An 11450-nucleotide genomic window follows, 5' to 3' on the forward strand; every position below is an offset into this window, starting at 1 on the left:
GTGGCTGGGTGGCAGTCCATCAACGCGTGAGTGGCCGGGTAACGGTCTAGCGCGAGGTCCTAATGCGGCCAGGGTGATGACCGGTGAGGAATTCATCCATCTACAGTAGAAAAGGTTACTTATTGGTATCTTTGCCTGATCAGCAAGATATCTGGTTTATGCCAAAATTCTTTTCCTTCCAAATTCATTGGATATTGCAACTCTGTTCATACTTTACATGACAGAGGTTTTCAAGAAATGTATGGGAGATATATATGAATATATTTATATATCGGGACTTAATGAAGTATCTCGTAACTTCATTATTTATAATGATACTCAAAGATTGAATCTATTCAAATCTTGTCTTGTAGTCTCATCTATGTGATGAACCTTTGAAACTGATTATAACTTGAACGGGGGTAGTTCAAGTAGTATTTGGGAAAGATATAAGTATTTTGGGGTATCTTGTAACTTCATCTTTTAAACTTATATCTAGTTAATGATTGTCTTATGAATGACAAAGATTTTCGGAAAAACGTTGAGACAAGGTTAGATATATGAGATCACCTTGCAACGATATTTTTTATATATACAGTTATAAACTGAAACTCTGTGTGTATTATGCATGGAAGAGGAATTCCCATATTTTGAAAAGTATATATGTATATATATATATACTGAATATTTTGCGACTTCATCGCATTAAGATATCAACTTGGTTCATTTCTTTTGACCAAGACTTTCATGATTGCTACGAGAAGGCTCATATATTGTTAATCATTATACATATTATTTTGGTGGGCTTGCTGCTCACCCTTGCTTTATTTCTTCATCACACAACAACAGTTAGGAAAGATGGCCAGACTCCAGCAGACCCAGCGCAAGCGCGTGGGAAGCGTCCCGCGTCTTCCCGTTGATGTTGTAGCTGCTATAGCTGCAGAGGTAGATCTATTGTAGATCAGACCATCTACTTTTGAGAATCAATTATGTATAATTATAACTTGTGGCAGATAATGGCAATTAACTGTAAATTTATCAAGTAATCATTTTGGGTTGTAATAACTTTTAAATTGTGGATTCAAAGACTTGTACTTATTTAAATTTCATCTCTGAGACTATAACGGGTTGTGGTGTGTGTTAGTGTGGGGTCACAGCATAAGGTTATTATTATTAATTAAGTGAAGTGATATTGTGGAAAGAAAGACCGTGACGACCCGGATCCCCGACTCCGGATCTGGGGGTGTTACAATCTAGCACAACTATCCTCATTGGATTGAATAGTCACAGAACATTCAAAACACTTATCAGAGTATCTAAATCCACATCGGATAACAATCAGCATTTAATGAATTTTCAAATTAAGCACATATTACATATAGATAATACAATCTGTAAACACTGATCATAAAATCTGATGTATGAGAACAAAAATTAAGCAGATTTAGAGAAAGAACCTGAAACCATTCTAAGTTCATTTACCAATCTTATAAAAGTAGCTTCACATAGTGGTTTTGTAAAGATATCTGCTAGCTGTTGATCTGTTGGAACAAAATGCAATTCCACTGTACCTTCATCCACATGTTCCCTTATGAAATGGTACCTAATACTGATGTGCTTTGTCATTGAGTGTTGAACTGGATTACCTGTCATAGTAATAGCACTTTGATTATCATAGTAAATAGGGATTTTAGAAAATTCTAACCTATAATCCAGTAACTGATTCTTCATCCAAAGAATCTGCGCACAACAGCTTCTTGCAACAATATATTCTGCTTCCGCAGTTGATGTGGAAATTGACTTTTGTTTCTTGCTAAACCAAGAAACCAATCTGCCTCCAAGAAATTGGCAGCTTCCACTAGTGCTTTTCCTGTCAATTTTGCATCCTGCAAAATCTGCATCTGAGTAACCAATTAGCTTAAAATCTGATTCCCTAGGATACCACAATCCTAGATCAGTTGTACCCTTAAGGTACTTGAAAATTCTTTTGACAGCTAATAAGTGAGGTTCTCTTGGATCAGCCTGAAATCTTGCACAAAGACAGGTAGCATACATGATATCAGGTCTACTTGCAGTTAGATAGAGTAATGAGCCTATCATACCTCTGTAGTTAGTAATATCTACTGATTTACCAGTATCCTTATCTAACTTGGTTGCGGTGGCCATGGGAGTGGATGCAGTTGAATAATCTTGCATTCCAAATTTCTTCAGTAAATTTCTGTTATACTTGAATTGACAGATAAAAGTGCCTTCTTTAGTTTGCTTGACTTGAAGGCCCAAAAAATAGCCGAGTTCTCCTATCATGCTCATTTGATATCTTGACTGCATTAGCTTTCCAAACTTCTAACACAGTTTGGAATTAGTAGAACCAAATATGATATCATCAACATATATCTGTACCAAAAGTAAGTCCTTTCCATGGTTGAGATAAAATAAAGTCTTTTCTATTGTGCCTCTGTGAAATCCACTTTCCAGAAGGAATTGAGCTAAAGTCTCATACCATGCTCTTGGAGCTTGCTTAAGGCCATAAAGTGCTTTGTCAAGCCTATAGACATGATTGGGAAATTTAGAATCTACAAAGCCTGGAGGTTGTTCAACATATACCTCTTCTTCCAATTCTTTATTGAGAAAAGCACTTTTCACATCCATTTGAAAGACCTTAAACTTCTTGTGAGCAACATAAGCCAAAAAGATCCTTATGGCTTCTAATCTAGCAACTGGTGCAAATGTTTCATCATAATCAATACCCTCCTGTTGAGAGTAACCTTTAGCAACCAGTCTTGCTTTATTCCTTGTAATTATGCCATCACTGTCAGTTTTGTTTCTGAACACCCATTTTGTACCAACAACTGATCTGTTCTTTGGTCTTGGCACTAGGATCCAGACTTTATTTCTTTCAAATTCATTTAACTCTTCCTGCATTGCTTGCACCCAATCAACATCTTGAAGAGTTTTTTCCACTTTCTTTGGTTCAGTCTGAGATAGAAAAGAATGATAGAGACATTCATTTGAAGTTACAATTCTAGTTCTGACACCTGCTTCAGGATCTCCAATGATTAAATCAGGTGTAAGTGCTTTAGTCCACTTCCTTGCATATGGAAGTTGATCTCTAGAACTGGATCCTCCCCCATGATCCATGCTGTCTCCATCAGCATTTTATGATGCCCCCTGTAGTTATGCTCTCTGAGATTTCAGAAATTGAATTTGATTTTTCAGGAGTTGAAGAATCAGAGCTTCCAGAATTATCAGAATTTGGCTCATCAGAACTAGATGAATCAGAACTTGAAGAGCCAGTGACAGGTTCTGATGCTTCTTGAGAGTCTTGAGATGTGGTAGGATCTTCAGCTTGCTCCCCCTGGACAGGTGCATTTTCCTTTGGAGTTGTTACCACAGTTTCAATGACATCAGAACTTACAGGATCAGAATTTTCAGAATCAGAATTTAAATCTTCATTCTCAAATCTCAGCTGACCGTGATCATCGAAATCTTCAAGTCCATTAATTTTCTTATCATCAAAAGAGACATTGATAGATTCCATGACAACTCTTGTTCTTAAATTGTAGACTCTGAAGGCTTTTATGGAAAGTGGATATCCAACAAAAATTCCTTCATCAGCTTTTAGATCAAATTTTGACAGCTGCTCAGGATGAGTCTTAAGAACAAAACCCTTGTAACCAAATACATGAAAGTATTTCAGATTTGGCTTCTTCTTCTTCACCATCTCATATGGTGTTTTTCCATGCTTGTTTATAAGTGTAGCTTTTTGTGTAAAACAAGCAGTCTGCACAGCTTCAGCCCAAAAATAGGTTGGTAGCTTTGCTTCATCAAGCATTGTTCGTGCAGCTTCAATGAGAGTCATGTTCTTTCTTTCTACAACTCCATTTTGTTGTGGAGTTCCAGGTGCAGAAAATTCCTGTTTGATTCCATGATCTTTGCAGAACTCTTCCATGATTGAATTCTTAAACTCAGTGCCATTATCATTCCTTATGATTTTAACAGAGTCTTTGATCAATTTATCCAGCTATCTTATGATCAGTTAGGGTAGATGCAGTTTCAGTCTTCTTGTGCAAGAAGTACACCCATGTGTACCTTGTGAACTCATCCACTATAATCATAACATATTTCTTCTTTGCAATAGACATGACATTGACTGGACCAAATAAATCAACATGCAGTAGGTGATAAGGCTCAAGAATTGATGACTCGATTTTGCTCTTGAAAGAAGATTTTCTTTGTTTTGTCTTCTGACATGAATCACAAAGGCCATCAGGAGCAAATACTCTTTTTGACAATCCTCTCATAAGATCTTTCTTTACAAGCTCATTTATGTTGTTTAAATTTAAATGAGAGAGTTTCTTGTGCCAATTCCAGCTTTCTTCAATTGATGCTCTACTCAACAGACAGATTGCAGAACCATCAGTACTTGTTGAAAGTCTGGCTTCGTAAATGTTACCATGTCTATGTCCTTTCAGAACCACTTTTCCTGTTGAATTACTTATAACTTCACAGTGTTCTTCAAAGAAATCCACATGATAACCTCTATCACAGATTTGACTTATACTCAACAGATTGTGTTTAAGTCCTGAGACAAGAGCTACTGATTCAATGATAACATTCCCAAGATTGATCTTACCATATCCCAGAGTTTTCCCAATGTTGCCATCTCCATAAGAAACTCCTGGGCCAGCTTTCTCCACAAAGTCTGATAGCAGGGCTTTATTTCCAGTCATATGTCCTGAACATCCACTGTCCAGAACTAGGATGTTCTTCTTGTTGCCCTGCAATCACAAAGACCACTAAAGGTTAGTTTTAAGGACCCAGACTTGCTTGGATCATTTGGCCTTTTTAAGTTTGTTAACATTTACAGCGGATTTAACATCAGAGTTTATGCTAACAATTTTCTTATTAGTATTTACATTATCATACTTTGCATCATACTTTACACTACAAGGAATTAAAGTAACTTTCTTCAAAGAAGGTTTTATCTGATAATAATCATAGTACAAACTATGATATTCCTTACAAGTATAAATGGAATGTCATATACTACCACAATGAAAACAAGGATTGTGCGGCTTAAACCTAACAGACTGACTCTTAACTCCTGACTTAGAAGGTAAGAAGTTTATATTCTTATTCTTCCTGCAAAAAGAAGCCAGATGGTTAGAGTTTCCACAGTTATAGCATTTCTTTCTAGGAGCATTATGAACAGGCATATAATTGTTACTTTTATTTATTCCTTCCTTTCCATTCCTATTTTTCCTAGCTGCCTTTACCTTGTTTACACTGGTAATCTCTTTCAGCTTATGTTTAAGCTGCTTCTTTGTCACTAAGCCTATGTTAACTTCAGTTAGTTTATCCTGTTTTAATTTGTCAGAAGTTGACTCTATTATCACTTCTGTCTCAATATCTTTCATCTTTTCAGAATCAGACTTTACAATTTTAGCTACAAATTTAACAGGATTTACCTTTGGCTTAGTAGTTTGTTTAACAATAATTGGCTTAACTTGTTACGTTCCTTTTTCACTTTTCTCATCTCCATACCCTAAGCCCTCTTTCCAGTTTCCACTACTTAGTATATCCTGAGTTGTTCTGCCACAGTTAGTCCAAGTCCTGATAATCTCTCTCTCCTTTTCTAACTCAGTGTTTAGAGATTTATTCATTTTTAGCACTTCATCTCTCACATAGAAAGCATCATCTCTATCCTTCTGAGTTTGATGGAACATAACTAACTCTTTTTCTAAATAATCATTCCTCTTTTTAATAGAAGATTTTCAGAAGTTAATCTTTCACATGTTAAAGTTTGATCTCTATAGCTAATAAACATGGTTTTAAGATATAATCTCAACTCAGTAATATCATCAGTATGAAAGGCATAAGTTGTTTCAGGTACCTTTAACTCAACAGCATCAGAACTGCTATCAGCATTTGCCATCAAGGCATAGTTCTCCTCATCTTCAGAATCTGAGGTGTCCATCCACCTTTTCTTCTTTGTGACAAGTATCTTGCCTTTGTCACTCTTTCCTATCTTGCAGTCAGGAGATATGTGGCCTTTCTCACCACAGTTGTAGCATTTGACATTTGAGTAATCTCCTCTGTCAGACTATCCTCCTTTGCCTTCAGATTTTCTGAAACCCTTCTTATCAAAACTTCTTCCTTTCGTGGAAAACTTCTTTCCTCTTCTGAATTTTCTGTAGGCTAACTTTGTGATACCCTTCACCATAAGAGCACATAATTTCATCATCTCTTTATCAGCATCTACTTCAGGTAGACTTTCAGTTTCTGAATCATCATCATCAGAACTTGATGATTCTGAATCAGACTTTATGATGAGAACCTTTTATTTTCCTTTCTTTGAGACAGCCACTTTGGGGGATTCCTCCTTAGCATTAAGAGCAACTGTTCTTGACTTTCTCCCATGTCTCTTGCTTCTTTGATCCATCTCAAGTTCATAGGTCTTGAACATTCCATAAATTTCATCAACAGTAGTTTCATCAAGAGCATAGTTATCTCTTATAATAGTAGCTTTCAAATCCCAACTTTCAAGAAGAGCTAAAAGGAATTTTAGATTTGAATCTTCAATGTCATATTCATTGTCCACCAGTGACAGATCATTCAAGAGTTTGACAAACCTTTCATATAAGTCAGTTAATGACTCATCACTTTTCGAGTCAAAGTGCTCATACTCTTGAGTGAGTATAGTCCTCCTGTTTTTCTTGATTGCATCAGTTCCCTGACACCTTGTCTCTAAAGCATCCCATATCTCCTTTGCAGTCTTGTAGTGAATTACCCTATTTGACATGACATTATCAATGGCACTATGCAGCAAATGCCTTACCTTTGCATCCTTGACAATATATGAGATATCTTTAGCTGTGTATTCACTTTTCTCCTTTAGTACGATTTTTGCTGGCTGATCTGCAACTACAACAGAGAGCTTGGTTGGCTTATGTGGTCCTTCATTAATTCTGTCAAGGTATTCTGGATCTGTAGCTTCCGGAAATATAGCCATCTTCACTTTCCATATGGGATATTCAGACGGTCTCAGCATAGGAACCCTGATAGTCTCATATCGACTATGGGTTTGTGTTAGGTCACACACACTGTAGAGGGGGTGAATACAGTGTAAAGTACAATCAAATCGAACTCTAATAACTCAAGTAACAGAAAACAAACTTTATTGAAACAATAAACTCTGTTACAGTATGGAACTGTTACCTCTCAGTGATGAACAAATATCACGAGAGCTGCTAGGGTTATATGAATAATCTTCTCGAATATGATAACACTTATAGTGTAAACCCTATGTCTGTGTTTATATACTACACAGTTACAAGATAATCGCTAATTGATATGGAATATAATTCTGCTTCCTAAAATATATCAATCAGATATCTTTTCTTCTAAGTATTCTATTCTTCATAGAATTCCTTCTTCATACATATCTCTTCTTATGTTTATCTCGATCTTCTTTCCTTTAATCAGCTACTGTCCTTATCTGAACGTCCTTCAACACTTAAGTTCTGATATCCATCTTTTGATGATTATCTCCTGATAATATAAGTACTGATATCCTTAAGTCCTGACCTCCAGTAAGTACTGATTTATCATGTTTTAAGTAAGATCTGAAAACTAAACATAAATCATATTAGCCATGATATTATCAAATATATCTAACAGTTTGAGTCTTTGGAGTTTCTTCAGTTTTAGCGGGCTTGGTTGGATTTTCTGCTTCTTCAGACATGATTGTTTTGGATCTTTACTGTATGTGTGTTAACAGATAGGCTCTGATACCACTTGTTACGTCACACAACACTGTAAAAGGGGGTTGAATACAGTGTATAATACAATCAAATCGATTTAAAGCACAAGTAATAGAAAACAGATGTATTCGATATAACAAACTCTGTTACAATGGAACTGTTCTCTCTCAGTGATGAACAAATATCACGAGAGCTGCTAGGTTACAATATATGATCTTCTCGATGATCGTAACTCTTATAGAGTAAACCTATGTATGTGTTTATATAGACACACAGTTAGAAGATAACTTCTAGTTGATATGGAATATAATTCCGTCTCCTAAAATATATCAACCAGATATCTTATATAATTCTTCTAGTCCTTGAACTATTTCCATGCATATCTTATTCCGTATTAGTTTCGATCTTCTTTCCTGTAAATCAGCTTCCTTCCTTAACTGTTAGTCCTCCAGTACTTAAGTTCTGATATCCATCTTCTGATATTATCTTCTGATAACCTAAGTCCTGATATCCTTAAGTCCTGACTTCCAGTAAGTCCTGATTTCAGTAAGAACTGATATTTCCTATTAGTTAAGATCTGAAAACTAAATATGAAATATATTAGACATGACATCTCAAATATATTCAACAAAGACTAAGCAGTAATGGAGTTTTGGAGGACTCGGTTTTAGTTGATTTCTCATCATGAGCTCTCTTGGAAAACAATTCTTTGTTGGATATGATCATAGGCTTGATGACAGAAGGACTTAATTTTTATGATTAAATAGAATAAATAAATTGTGGTTAGTATGATGACCGAGAGACACATGCTTGCAAAAAGATATGTGACAATTGAACACAATTGTCGTATACCTTTAGCGTAATTTCGGCCAGAGCTCATCTCCACACTTTCTCACTTTTGGGACTCTCTAATATTTTAGAAGAAACACTTTGGATGGAATGAGATGTTTTTACTGAAGGATTCTTGATGACACCTTTTCTCCTTGTTCTATTAACAGCAGTCTTGGAAATGGACCTTTTGGAAGTACCAGTCATCTTGACTTTCTTCATCTTGCCAACAAAGTCTTCAACATCTACCGTCCCAAAATTCCTGATTGGGCGATTCAAATAGTTGGGCCATTACCTGTCCACTACAGAAAGTTAAATGATCTTTTCGGCGATATCCTTAACAGCGGTGTCCTTTTAGTCGAAGTCAAAATTCGGTTCTTTCAAATGAAGAACGGTACTTTCACAAGATGGAAATGATAATAATATGAAATACATGAAAAATAAAATGATGTTCTTCACAAACGGAATCGCGCATTAAATCACAAGATATGCAAGAAAAAACATGCTAGGTCTTAAGTATGAGATACAAGATTAAACATTGGTATGAATTTTTTGCTACGACAAAAATGGATTATAAATATGAGTAAATGGAATAGGAAATGGGCCTTCAAAAGTATAACGATCCAATAGCTAAGAGGCTTGATCTCTCATGGTGGCCTTATTCGCAAAAAAAGTAGTCAAATTTCCGCTTCCTGTCATTCACGACGACGCTGTTGAGGATTAGAGTGTCGTCTTTGTTCTTGTTCATAAATACAAATCGACATCCACTGAAATTCTTGAGTAAGTATGAGCACTTCACGAAATTAACATTGATCTTTAAGTCATGCTTGGCTTCAATGACATCAAGACATGCCAATGTTCTCCGAGAAAGGGGCATTAGTTGTCTAAGGGAGACATGCATGTTGGTTAATCTAGGAAGCAAGGACACGGTGCGGGAGTGCGAGTGCATAGTGCGGGGATACGGGAATTCGACAAATATAAAAATATGGGGATACGGGTGGGGGGACACGGGAAAAATAAACAAAAAATTCATATATATTTCATGTTAAACATAATAAAACTTACTAATAAAACCAGAAATTGCTTGAAAAATGAATCAAATGCATCATTTATTAATCTAAAATACAAAAATACAAGTAAAATATTTAGTTTATGCAAAAATGAATATAAAATCAATACTTATGTAGTAACTAATAGACATGAATACTTAATTTTGTAAATGTAGTTTGCTAAAATATATTTTAACTATAGTTATATTAGAATCATGGAAGAATTCATGTGTCCGATACGGGGATACGTGTGTCCGAGAATCCGTCACGGGGACTCGACAGCGACCCAAGTGTCCATGCTTCTTAGTGGTTAATACATCTTCGCCTAGGTTTGAAAAGGGAAAAATAATACCAACATCAAAGGGATAGTAGTAAAAGCATAACCAGTCTTTTCGGTACCAATTTGCTCCGCTCAATTGGGTCAGGAATCACAGCTTCGATGGTGCGGTTAAACAACAGTTTGACCTCTTCAGGTTTCACTTTGTCATTAAGCTCGCATTGCTGTCAAGGACATCCAGAAGACTGGTAGAAACCTACTTGTTCGTATTAGCTTGGAGTTCAATGAAATCGATGTTAATTGAATAAGAGGGTTTGGAGTTTTTCTTGGCCATTTGTTACTGATTTTCGTTGAGTGCAATTTAGGGTTTGAGAGAAGAAAGTTGAAGGAAGATGAATAGTGATAACTTGTGTCGGTTCTGTTATACCCAAAATTTGGCATTAAATTGACTCGGGTCAAACACGGGTTGGTTACAGTCAAACTCGGTATTGCGTTGTGGAAGTGAGGACGCGTCCAAGCCCACAGGACGCGCCTACCTGGGAAGGGATATGTTACGAGGCGAGAAGAGTGAATGGTCAAGGAAGGACGCGCCCAGGCTATATGGACGCGTCAATGCTTATGAAAGTGCTTGGCAGAGGAAATCTCATGACGATGGACGCTGTAGGACGCGCCGACTTTAACAAGGACGTGTCATAGGAGGTGAAATGCTGTGCATGATGGCTTAGAGGAGACGGTGCGAGTCTAATGAGTGTGAGGATGCGTCCCAACTTCTAGGACGCGTCCTGTGTTTGTTCTATGTGTTTTTAATGGTAACTTCAGGAAAAAGCTTGCCTGGAGGGGAGCAATGGAGGTTATTTTACTAATGTATTTGTTGCAGGTACTCTTTGAAGAATTCCCTCCTTGAGAAGGTCAAGGAGGAGGATGTCCGTGAAAAGCTTGAAGGCCTCCAGGGGTATGCCTGATGATTGAAGGCCTCCTCCTGTAGTCAACGGGTGTCCTCGTTGGGTATGCGGGGTTAATTTTGGTGTGTCCTTTGGGAGCTCTGTTCTTGTATTCAACGGGTGTCCTCGTTGGAGAACTTTGGAGTTATCCTGCACTTTGCACCCAAGAGCTTGGGATCACCTGTCCTGCTATCTAGTGGGTTATCCTCATTCGGGGGACAGGGACGCGTCTGGCACTTAGGATGAACCGTGGTTATACCTGCGTTCGTAAATCAAGGGAGATAGCTGTAACGGAGTGTTATCCTTGCGCAGGGAGATGCACTATCCGTGAAGTCCTACGATTACGGACGAGCCTTGGACCTTCGCGGTTGGGCCTCATAGTTGGACATTCCTGAAGCTAGCGGAAGACGGATATTGGATGGGCTTCTACTGGGCTTAGGAGTAAGAAGTCTAAACTCATTAGACTTCCTGTTCTACGAGAACTACGTCAGGCTTGATCCCTATATAAAGGGTACGTAGGTACATTGAGAGGGTAAGAAGTTGAGAGCTGATAAGAGAGCCACCACTTACTCTGATCAATCTCAGCCTAAAACAACCACAATCAACCACACAC

The sequence above is a fragment of the Apium graveolens genome, chromosome 3 (assembly GCF_009905375.1).
Source record: "Apium graveolens cultivar Ventura chromosome 3, ASM990537v1, whole genome shotgun sequence".
In the NCBI taxonomy this organism is placed as follows: domain Eukaryota; kingdom Viridiplantae; phylum Streptophyta; class Magnoliopsida; order Apiales; family Apiaceae; genus Apium; species Apium graveolens.